At 45.8% G+C, this 12,525-nt stretch overlaps 1 protein-coding gene across 2 annotated transcripts in view; it reads left to right on the top strand.

Moving 5' to 3' along the window:
* LOC311281708 (uncharacterized protein) overlaps positions 1–12,525 on the top strand; it is a 134,678-nt gene that overhangs the window by 30,235 nt on the left and 91,918 nt on the right. The gene's annotated exons all lie outside the window — the stretch shown is intronic.

A 12,525-nucleotide genomic window follows, 5' to 3' on the forward strand; every position in this document is an offset into this window, starting at 1 on the left:
GCTTCTGAAATGGTTGCAGTTCCACTTTGATTCCATATAAGGGCGCTCACAGGACGAGTGCAGAATGAATGGAGGTCTATGGCAGTATACTCATCGAAATCCACTTTTCTCAGGATATAATTTTTTGTCTAGTAATTTGAATATTGTATTCAAAAGGAGATGCAAAAAAATTACACATTGCTGGGTGTTAGATTTTTTAGAGTCACTTATTTGCTTTAAAAAGTCTTTTAAAGTGTCAATGACGTCATGCACATCGTACGACCAGAGATGCTGCTTTACGGCAATCCTTCAGTCACTTTGGTGCTTTCGCGCTCTGCACTTTCTTTTCTCTCGAGGCATCGACAACACAGCTGACACAGGTAAATACACGTGCTAGAAGAGTTTTTGTTTTGTTTGTTTCTGGTCCCGCTTCGGATGCCACGATGCCATCAAGCGGTATCTCTGGTCGTAATCAGTCCTTCACTGACCAATCAGCGTTCATTAGCAGAATGCTAGCGTGTTATGGGCAACAACAACTCAACCTGTAAGAAATCGAAAGGACATAAGTACTCGTTCATTCAACTTTCGACCTATAACCCATGTTGAACTTGCAAAACCTACTATCAAATCTAAGATTTCTCAACGCCAATCGGGTGAAAGAGACAAATTTAGCCGTCTAGCCCCATAGACTCCCATTCAATCTGCACTCATGGGTGATCGCCCCCAGTGGAACTCTGGTGGAACTACAACCAAAATTCGGTACAATAGGACTTAATAGGGAGTGGGCAGGCTCTCCGTAGACGGGCTCTGGAGCTACTGTATGCTGATAAAAGCTATCAGAATCAGAGGAATGCATTTTTGAAGTGCATGAAAAAGAGACTTTCTTTTCCTTTTTTTTTTTTGCCAAACATTAAAAGAAATTAATTCGCGCCCTCTGCGTCACGTCCCGCCGAAACGGGCGTGGCTTAGGTCTATAAATACCGCTCGCAGGCTTTATATCTCTGGTTTTTCATAGTCGAAGCAACCAGAGCGCGTGCATGCACGGCAGGATACGCAGTACTCGTTCCTCTCTCTAGAGAGAACCGAGGTTACGTTAGTAACCGAGTACGTTCTCTTACGAGAGATTCTCTCGTACTGCGTAGAATACGCTAGGGGAACCTACTGTAAAACGCCGTGCGTGCTGGGATCTGATACTATAGACTCAAGGGCGACAGCCCGGAGTTCATACAGTACACAATCACCCAGGGGACTCACAGGGAATCCTGGAAGAGGAGGGGTTTAGCCACTATCTTCCTTTATGGCAGCATAGAGCAAGGACTGCAATACTCAAATAGCTGCATAACTGACAGCGTCAGTTTATGAGATTTGGCCATACTAGACCGACAGTAGTCTGGCCTGTAGTGCGGGAACCTCTAGGTTGTAAAAACCTTATAAATGTAGACGGAGAGGCCCAGCCTGCCGCCATACAAATATCTTGCAAGGCAATCCCACTTGACCAGGCCCACGATGAAGCCATGCTTCTCGTGGAGTGCGCTTTGACACCCAGCGGGCACTGCATGCCCTTGGTTGTGTAAGCTAGCGCTATTGCGTCCACTACCCATCTGGATAGGGTCTGTTTCGAAGCGGCTAGTCCCTTAGAACGCCCGCTGAACGAAACAAAGAGCTGCTCCGTCTGTCAGAAAACAGACGAGCGAGACACATAAGCTCTTAACGCCCTGACTGGGCAAAGGGAGCTTTCGTCCATATTTCCTTCAGTGACCGGCAGAGCAGACAGGGAGATGACCTGTGCTCTGAACGGTGTATTGAGGGATTTAGGAACATAACCGTGCTTAGGTTTGAGTATAACTCTAGAGCCATTCGGCCCAAATTCCATGCACGTCGCGCTTACTGAGAGCGCGTGTAAGTCCCCTATGCGCTTCACTGAAGCGAGAGCCAGAAGAAACGCCGTCTTGAAAGACAGGTGTTTAAGATCAATCTTCTGCAAGGGCTCGAATGGATGACCTTTCATGGCTTCCAGTACCGTAGAAAGGTCCCATATAGGGACTGTGGGAGGTCTGGGAGGATTCAGTCTCTTAGCTCCTCTAAGGAAGCGAATGACTAAATCGTTCCTTCCAATAGACTGGCCAAGCGTGGTCGAAGAGAACACTGCTATGGCCGCTACATAGACTTTGAGCGTGGAAGGGGACCTGCCCTTATCCAACAGCTCCTGTAGGAAGGAGAGAACCTCCGTCACACCGCAATGCAGGGGTGACACACCACGAGCTGTGCACCAGCTAGAGAACACTGACCATTTTGAGGCATAGAGACGTCGCGTAGACGGAGCTCTGGCCTGTGTGATAGTGTTTAACACTCCCTGTGGGAGGTCAGCGGGTACCCGTTGATGGCCCACACATGGAGGGACCACAGCTCTTGGGTGAGGATGCCAGATCGAGCCGTTGGCTTGAGAGAGGAGATCCCTCCTCAGAGGCACTGGCCACGGGGCGGTGCTCGCTAACTGCATCACAATTGGGAACCAAGGTTGGCTCATCCAAAGTGGGGCTACAAGCAGCACTGAGCATCCTTCTTCCCTGACCCGTTCTACCACCTGAGTCAGGAGGGAGACGGGGGGAAAAGCGTAGAGAGGACGGCGAGGCCACTCGTGGGTCAGCGCGTCCTTGCTCTTCGAGAAAAATTCTGGACAGTGAGCGTTTTCTTGAGACGCGAACAGGTCTACTTCCGCTCTGCCGAATTTCTTCCACAGCAGCTGGACTGTCTGTGGGTGCAAAGACCATTCCCCTGTCGGAACCTGGTTCCTGGACAGTCTGTCTGGTCCTATATTTAGGAGCCCTGGCACGTGCGCTGCTCTCAGCCAGAGCAGGTTGCTGCGGGCCCATATCAGGAGGCGCTTGGTTAGCCTGTACAGAGTCAGGGACCTGAGGCCGCCCTGGCGTGATTGGTACCAGTCTTTTGCCTCCCAAGGTTTCAAAGCTGCAATGCACGCTTGATTGACCTTGAAGCGAAGCCGACCGGAGGCCCACGCTGTGCGTGGTACTCTCTTTCTGAGCCAGAACTGCAGTGGGCGCATGCGCAGAAGGCCCAACTGGAGAACTGAAGATGCTGAGGCCATCAGACCTAGCATCCTTTGAAATGTTTTGAGAGGGACTATCGCGCCGCAGCGGAACGAGCCGGCTGCGCGCCGAATGTCCAGTGTGCGCTGAGATGACAGGCGTGCTGTCATTAGCAGCGAGTTCAGCTCTATTCCCAGAAAAGATATAATCTGACTGGGGAATAGCGAGCTCTTTTCCCAGTTCACTGCGAGACCGAGATTCTCGAGGTGATCGAGTAAAATGGTCCTGTGCTCTACGAGCTCCGAGTGAGATTGGGCTAGAATCAGCCAGTCGTCCAGATAGTTCAGCACTCGTATACCCCGTAGTCTGAGGGGTGCGAGCGCTGCGTCCATGCACTTCGTAAATGTACGGGGTGCCAGGGACAAGCCGAAAGGCAGGACTGTGTACTGATATGCCTGGCCCTCAAAGGCGAATCTCAAAAATTGCCTGTGACGTGACGCTATCTGTATTTGAAAATACGCGTCCTTTAGATCTATTGACACAAACCAGTCCCCTCGGCGGACATGCACGAGGATTTTTCTGGTCGTGAGCATCCTGAACTGGCGCTTCAGAAGCGCTCTGTTCAGCTGCCGCAGATCTAGTATGGGTCTGAGACCCCCGTCTTTCTTGGGCACCAGGAAGTATCTGCTGTAAAGCCCCCCTTCGCTTTGAGATTGAGATAGGGGTTCTATAGCCCCTTTGCTCAACAGTTTCAGAATCTCGGCTCGAAGTAGATGAGCTACTTTCGATTCTACCGTGGTCTCGACGCGCGCCATGAAGCGGCGAGGGCGCCGGCGAAACTGCAGCGAATAGCCTTCTTTTATGATGTTCAGCACCCATCTCGAAACCCCGGGAAGCTTTTCCCACGCAAGTGCGCGAGTAGCTAGGGGCTGGATGCGAAGCACGCTCTGATCGGCTCGCGATACAGCGGCTTTTGTGTGCTGTGACTAGGGCTGTCACGATGTTAGATTTTTCACACCACGGTTATTGTGGCCAAAAGAATTCACGATATCGATATATCGCGATATCTATAGAATCTATGGGGGGGGTACTCAATCTATGGCAAATTTTTGTGAATGAAGACAAGCATGTGAAGTTTATCTGGTTTCAAACTGAAGCCAAACACTGTCTGAAGGTTTCCTGAAGAACTGAAAAGCTCTTAAACCTGTTGTTCCACTGGCGCCAATAAAGTCATGCAGATAGCAGATTTGAATAAAAAAATCAAGTGCAAATACAAATACAAAAAATAAGATGAGTAAAGAAAACGGGGTTCTTAATTTTAATAATCACCCTTTATTAAATATATGAACACAGAAACCCCCTGTTAACAGTTAATGTCACGTTTCCCATTCCATGATGACTAGTAAAATAATAGCCGCGTCGCGTCTATGACAACTCGAGGTATTGCACACCGGACACGCACCTTCTCAGTTTATGGCCAGCAATATCATTATGTTTAAGGACATTATGGAATTGAGATAATGTCTGTACTATGTTATGATTATACTGTACAATTAAATACAATAGTTGCTGAGTCTGTGATCTGAACACTTTTTTCTGCGCTCTGTGTCGCGGCAGGATTTTGAACAAGGTCCTGAGCCGTTGCTGGGCGCCGCGGACAGACGCCGAATAGAACCGCGCTGTGCTTCTCGTCCGGTGTGTGTACACTCATACAGAATGTGTTCGAATTTTAAAGACGTGGCGCTGCGCTTCTCGTCCGGGGTGCGACCACCTCTAAGGTGCTGTTTTCTTTGAAGCCGAAGAACTCTGTTGTTAATACTGGCGAGCTCAGCTTACTTTTTTCGGGTGTGGACAGAGTGTTTCACTCTAGCTGCGCGGGCGCGGACGAGCGCTGCGTCTAGAAAACGCCAATATCGCCAATACCGGTATATTGTATTGCTCTAAATTAACACGATGTCGATATTTCATGCTTTGAATATCATGATTATCGTCAATACCGGTATATTGCGACACCCCTAGCTGTGACATAAGCGTCGCGCTCACGACATCTGAGGCAGGGGGCGCGCTGATAACAGCGGGCAGAATGCCCGCGCTCGACTCCTCTGCAGTGTCTAACTGAGAGGGGGAGGGCTGGGCTAGTTTCATGTCTGTGTGTGGGCGTGGGCGCAGAGCAGCGGGCACATACACCACTTTTACAGCATTGCTCGCGTGAGCAGAGCGTATGCATACTGGTCCTGTATTTACAGAGACCGTGAGACATGTGGGAAGTAGCGTTTGTGGGCACTGGGTAGTGGGCACGTTTGCTACGTTTAAAGCGCAATCGATCTGAGTCGATTTTATGTGCGCGAGCCCTGTGTGAAGGGCTGTGCTTGTGTGTAGGAATGGGCACTGAGTAGTGGGCATTTTTTCTACACATGAAAACACCGTCGGCCGTGGCCGGGACACCAGAAAATACACTCTTTAAGGGATTTATCTGGGTAGCCGTAAAATGGCTTTTTTGTGCAGGCAAGCGGGCAATGGAACCGGCTTGTTGGCTGCTAAATACGCTGGACCAGTCACATTTCTTGGAACTGGACGAGCGGCAAGGTTTGGGTGCAGGCGAGGGGGTTGTACAACACACTCGTTGGCTGCAAAATACACAACTGCAGTCGCCTCTTCAGGGAACTGACAGAGCGAGCATTGACGGCATAATTTTATTTGCCGGTAGACCCGGGATCGAACACGGATCTCTCGTGCGGAAATTTGTGAATCTGCCACTGGCCCACAGGGGCAGACACATAGGATTTCAGTCAGCGCGAGTATTATCAGAGAGCGTCAACATGCTGGCGTTTGTTTGCAGGCGTGCGTGTAACAACAGGCTCGCTCACTGCAATAAAGACATTTCCAGTCGCCTGAATTTCAGAGGGGAATGAGAAATGTGTGAGAAATTGAGATCGGCCTGGCCGCAGCGGGACTAAAACACTCTTTTCTCCTTTCGCCAGTGACGCACGGGAACCATAGAAACGGTGTCTGGGTGCAGGCGAGCGGGTTGTACAACGCGCTCGTCGGCTGCAAAATGCACGTCTGCAGTCGCCTTCCAGGGAACTGACAGAACGAAGCATTGGCGGCATAATTTATCTGCCGTTAGACCAGGCTTCGAACACCGGTCTCCCGTGTGAAAAAACCTAGGATTCCGCCACCGAGCCACAGGGGGGAAACACAAAGGCTGTCAGATGCACGAGCATATAAAAGAGCGTCAACATGTTTTCTTCGGCGTTTGCTTGCAGGCGTGCGTGTATTAAAAAACAGGCACGTTTGCTGCAGTATAGACATTTCCAGTCGCCTGATCAGGGAACTGAGACATGTGTGAGAAATGAGGTCAGTCCGGTCTCGACGGGACTGTAAACACTTTTCTCCTTTCGCCGGTGAGTGACGCGTGAATGGGGCGCAGGGGTAGGGTAGCTTTCTTGTAACGTAAAGAAAAACTAACCCCGACCATCCGCTTCCAGCCTCCCTTGTGAGCAGCGCAGTTTGCGCGGCTCGAACAGAGGGAGAGAGAAAGCCAGCCCTGTGACGGTCCGCTCCAGACATCCCCTGTGAACGGCGCGGTTGCGCGGCTCGAACAGAGGGAGAGCGGGTATCGTCCCCCAAGCAGGCAAGGCAAGCGGGCGAACCGGCGAGCTTTGTGGCTTGGAAGGGCGGAGGAGCAGTCTCGGAGAAGGATGCCAGGTGAGTCCTCAGAGTCACCATAGGCAGTACCTAGCTCGCAGTGAGGGCAGTCGCCGTCAGCGAGCGCGAGAACTGCGTGATCCTCAGGAAGGGGCGTCTTGAAAAAGACGCCCGGCTCTTTTAGTGCAATGAGAGTGTGTGTCGCGGCGGCGAGCACACACAAGGCACAGTAGAAGAGAAAGGATATAACGCCGGATAGCGCAGCAGGAAGGCGATGAAGGCGGCGCGGCCAGCAGCTTCTCGACTCGTCCCGCTGAAGTGCTTCTTCAACAGCGCGGCTTCTTCTCGGATCCAGCGATGTGAGTTGCTTCGCTGAAGGATGAAAAATCAGAGATATAAAGCCTGCGAGCGGTATTTATAGACCTAAGCCACGCCCGTTTCGGCGGGACGTGACGCAGAGGGCGCGAAGCGCCCTCATTGGGTCTGACGTCACTCTAGGTCTCGCTCGATAGGCTTAAGCAGTTGCCAGCAGACCAGCCAATAGGCGCGCGAGCTGCCTCGCCTATGTCTGTATGCTGCCGCAACGCGTTTTACATTAATACAAAATTAGGGATCATTTTTTGGCTTCAGTATTCTCGTGGAAAAGGATTTTCCCCTAGCGTATTCTACGCAGTACGAGAGAATCTCTCGTAAGAGAACTGCAGTGTATGAAAGACAGTTTCAAAAACGCAGTTAGAAACCACCCGTTTCCTACCGTCACAAACGTAATGAATCCTGTCAAACGTGCAGTGTTGGACTTTATCTGTCTTTAATATGATTATCATCCTAATAATGATATTAAAACACATTTTATGCTTAATATTAAGAAATGTGCATTGTTAAAAAAAACACTCCAAATAAAGTTTAATCACAATATTTATTTCAGGAAGTCTCAAGCGATATGTCAGTAAATATGTTAATGGTTTGAAGTAAACTTAGTATGAATGAATTTATTTTAAATACATTTTGGAACAGGTTTTTTTTACTAGGGATTTCAATTAGCCTACTGTTATATGTCCAACATTGTAGCAGAGCGATACATAAAATGCAATTGAGCGTCAGCGTCAGTTCTGGCAGGCCAGGTAGTCAAGACGCTGCTAATGCTGTTTGCTAACAACACTGTCCCGTCAGCTGATCTGCTCCAGCTGAGCTGCATTAGCTTGTTAACTCCCCTTGCTGCTCAATGGCCAAAGCTCAAACAAGGCGCCCTATTTAAAGCACATTCAGTTTGCTCATACATGCTTGCTGCTCGCTTCTGCTGCCCGCCACCTCCCCAGCTCCTCCTTATGCATAATGTGGCATTGCTTTATGTCATGTTGCTTGCTCTGTTCACAGGGGGGATATTTTAGCTCTCACAGTCCTAAACTGTGTGAGCGTTCCCTAATGCTGCTGCTGCTGTCCTCTGACTCTCTGCTATTTCATGGTGCTCATGAAAGGTCAGAGGACTCCCTGAACAGAGCCATACTGCCAAATTTCAATTCAGGAACATCAACTTGTTTGCAATCTATTCAATGAAAATTCTTTATTTTTATTGTCTGTGTGTTCTTGACTTAATGGACCTGACAGAATTACCATTCTGATACATTGTCTTGTAATGTAGACAACCTTGTAAATTCTTCTTCTTCTGAAGTTTACATTTCAAACCATATGGCTGAATTAAACCAATATTTCCACTTGCCATTGTGTCGCGTTTAAGTTGACAGAGTGGATCAGGTAGCCTGAGCTGGTGTGATTGAGTGGAGGTGGGGCTAATTTGCATATTAATGGATATTCGTCAATTAAATTAAGCAAGGGTGTAAAGTTACATTTTAAGGGCTGAAGAAATTATGTCATTTTGATTATCTAAGATGAGTTTTAAGGGATACAATTATTGACTGTATGACCCTAATTTAGTAAACAAATACCTTCATGGGCTGGCCTACATTTTCCATTAATTGTGTAGTTGGCTGCTGCTGCAAGGACATTAATGAATTTAAATTTGTTTAAAAGTTTCACCAAAACATGGAGCATGATTGGAAAATGATGCATGGAAAAGTGGTCAGTAAGAAGATGTAATGCAGGGATTGATCTATTTTTGTTGTTTCAGAAGCTCCTGTTGTAAAAGTATCTCCATATGTGCTAAGAGAGTCCAGCTCAGTGAAGATGATCTGTGAGACGCCAGCAGATGTTACAGTGGAACAGTGTCATTTCTACATAAACAGTGAACAGAAGAATATGAAAGTCAGTCTATTATGTGAACTCGATCTCACTGGTGCTGAAGTGTTCAGATGGGCAGATGTAAAATCTCCTGCATCAGTCAACATTTACTGCTTCTACACAATAACTGAGTACGGGATTGATAAACCATCATCTCATTCTCCTGCTTTTACAGTGAAGGTTCTAGGTGAGAGATTTCACTGATGTTCTTCTGGGTTACAAACTGTTATTACAATGTTTGAGTCTTGAGATATTTATGTATTGACAATGTTTAAAAAAGTTATTTCTATCAAAAAACAAACACCAAAATCCTTTACATACATCTATCTACTGTGATTTACTTTATGAATCTATGATATGGGCTGTTCACTCTTGTAATGTTTCTCTACAGCAGGATTATTGAAAACAAAATTAGTGTCAGTTTATATACAACTGTATAAACACATTGTCTCATTCTTAAATGTTACAGTTCTGGTTCTTTGGTTCTGTAATATCCTTATTGGATATAAACTAATACAGAGCAGAATTACATCATACAGCATAATGTGGGGAAAAAAGTTGTATTTGAAGGCTCTGTACCTTTAACAACAGACTGTATTGACATTTGCTTTAAAGTTAAATATTGCAATTGCTCCCTGTAATACTGGTAAACTGTCTTTACAGTTTCAACACCAGCTGCACATGCTACAACAGCCATGAAAACCTGTGAGTAATTGAGTTTGTAAAATAAAAAAGCCATCATTTTTATTCCACCTTGAATGCAATTGTTCTGTCAGGCTCATTATTATCTGTTGCGGTGAAACATTTTATTATACATCACTGCAAATTTTACAATGTGTTTTTTAACAGCTTTACCTTTAATGTCCACTTCTGAAACGTACAGTACAGCTGGTAAGTTACTGATAACACCTTTTCTGGTTATTCTGAATTAAAATTGAAAACGTGATTCAAAGGTGATTCTACTTGCAATTTATTTTTTATTTTTTATATTTGTAGACTTACTTTCCAAGTCAAAACTGCCAAACAGCAAAACAAAGAAAACCACACGTAAGTTCATCCACTCTTCCTCATTGGTAAAATCACTAGGCCTATGTTGAAATAAAAAAATATATGTGGGAACCATTTACTCAACCAAGGCTCAACTCTACACGTTTCCAAATGTTGAGCAGCATGAAAGGTCTCTTTACTTCGATTACGCTGCTTTTCTCAATGTTTAACTGTTTATGAATTCAAACATAGTTTGATAGAAAGTTCAATAGGCTAATGCATCTTCATTTTGTGGCACACATTGTTTTTTTCAGTTTCCATGGCAACCTCTACTCTGTCTGTTAACAGAAGAATGTCATAAGTTACCTAGTAGCCTACTGAGATGCCAAATTAGTTAGCAAATGGGAAGTCACATGACTCAAGATGAGACTGTATTGCTTATGAGCTGAACACTCTCCCATCATAATTTCATTCAAAAATATTTTAGTTCATTTTGGATTGGTCTTCCACATTCCAATTGTATGTTTATCATAGTTACAGGCAGCTATAACTTTTGATTTAAAGATTTTTGCCAGTCTTTGTTAATAAAAATAAAAAAAGTTTTTAATGCACCCTAGAATGCTGGTGCAGTGGGGCCACCTGCGCTACCAAGTCTGTACCGCTCGACGCGTAGCAACCATCTGTTCCTCCTGTCGATCCATGCGTGAACTACTGCTGGACAGGGATTCCTGAAGATCGGATGCACTCGCTGAATCCATAACAGTGGTCAGATCGTTCTGTCAGGAAGAAGATGCAGATGAAGTAGCGAGGGAAAAAAGACTGTTTAATGAATAATATAAACAGTGACGATAGAATGGGTCAGATCAGTCGGATGGCAGGTAACAAAGTCACAAGGCAGCGCAGGGACGCAATGGGCAAAACCAGATCCTCCGTGAGTTATTGCAGGAACGACCAGGCAGCCAGGGACAGAAATCCAGCAGGGAACGAAGAAAAGAAGTCAGAGAACACAAACGGGACCAGGACTCGACCAGAGGAGAAACCAAACATTCTGACAACACAGGACGGAATACACAGACATTAAAGGTGCTCTAAACGATGTCATGCATTTTTTAGCCCGAAACTTTTTTTGGTCACATACAGCAATCATCTCCTCAGCTGCCTGTCCCCTGAACACACTGTAAAAAAATGCGTTCTCTGTACACAGCCCAGGCTCCACAAACGGCAACAAAATCAAACTGGCCCAGTCTGGACCACGAAACATAACAAACAGTGTTCCAGAGAATAACTGACAAGAATGATTTGGGGGTGGGGTTGGGTGGGTTAGTGCAGGGGTCCACAACCCCCGGGCCGCGGATCGGTACCGGTCCGTGGGACATTTGGTACCGGGCCGCACAGAAAGAATAAATAACTTACCGTATTTTCCGCACTATAAGTAGCTCCGGAGTATAAGTCGCATCAGTCAAAAAATGCGCCATGAAGAAGAAAAAACATATAGCCTAAGTCGCACTGGACTATAAGTCGCATTTATTTAGAAATTTATTTCACACACAAAAAAAAAAAAAAAAAAATGTTACAGACGGAACAGTTCTCCGTTACGGACGCGAGCGCTCTGAAAGCGGCACTAAAAGACTGCTTTAAAACTTTCACAGAGACTTCAAACAAAGCACAAAGCCTGTCTTTAAATTTAATTTCGTTTTGTATTAATTGTATCTTAATTTTAATCAATGTTTCATCAACCAATTATCTGGATTTAATAAATAAGAAGTAAATATATTAGAAAATAGATAATCACGACACGGAGGCGCCAGCGCGTGAACTGGAGCTGGTCTCATAAATTAACCGAAACTCAGTGATAAGGTAGCCTAACTTGCCTCACAGACCTGAGACATATATAGAAAGCTTGAAATGTCTACTTTTAAACAGAACAATTCAAAACGAAAGAAATCAGACTGCTCTCTGCTTATGTAATCCGTATGAAATGTGCATTTCTCTCTGGCGCGTTCACTACTGCAAAGATCGCGAGTCAGCATCGTCAACTTCATCTTTCCAGCCGACACTGACATAAAAAAAAAACTGGTTTATTAGTAAACAATTAAAATGTCTCCTGCTATATTTTACATATTCATAATCATTAATTTGTCCGGTTCGTTGTGACAGCTTTTAGGTGCTTTATTGGCAGCGCCACCCTTACATGTTACATGAACGCATCAGCACCGAAAACATGGAGATTTTTTTTCTTTTGGGGGGCATTTTGTTTGTGTTCAGGCTTTCTCAGTTATCTTTAGGCACGATGTTACGAGGACACTGCTAATAAAGTTGTGAGTAGGCCTACACATTGGATTCACGTTTATTATTATATTTAAAAAATACCCCAGTTTATGCCGGTCATATCATTTTATTTTGTTGTATTTATCCGCAATACCTTAAAGGCCGGTCCGTGAAAATATTGTCTGATATTAAACCGGTCCGTGGCGCAAAAAAGGTTGGGGACCGCTGGGTTAGTGCGAGTGCACATGAAGGGGGGTGAGGGAAGTGGAGAAAAGAGAAGCATGCAGAGGGAAGTTAGCTAAAGGAGAGATGTTCTAGACAACGACAACGACTAAAGTTATAATAATATTCTCTTTTGTTA

Source organism: Rutilus rutilus, assembly GCF_951802725.1.
Source record: "Rutilus rutilus genome assembly, chromosome: 22".
Lineage (NCBI taxonomy): Eukaryota > Metazoa > Chordata > Actinopteri > Cypriniformes > Leuciscidae > Rutilus > Rutilus rutilus.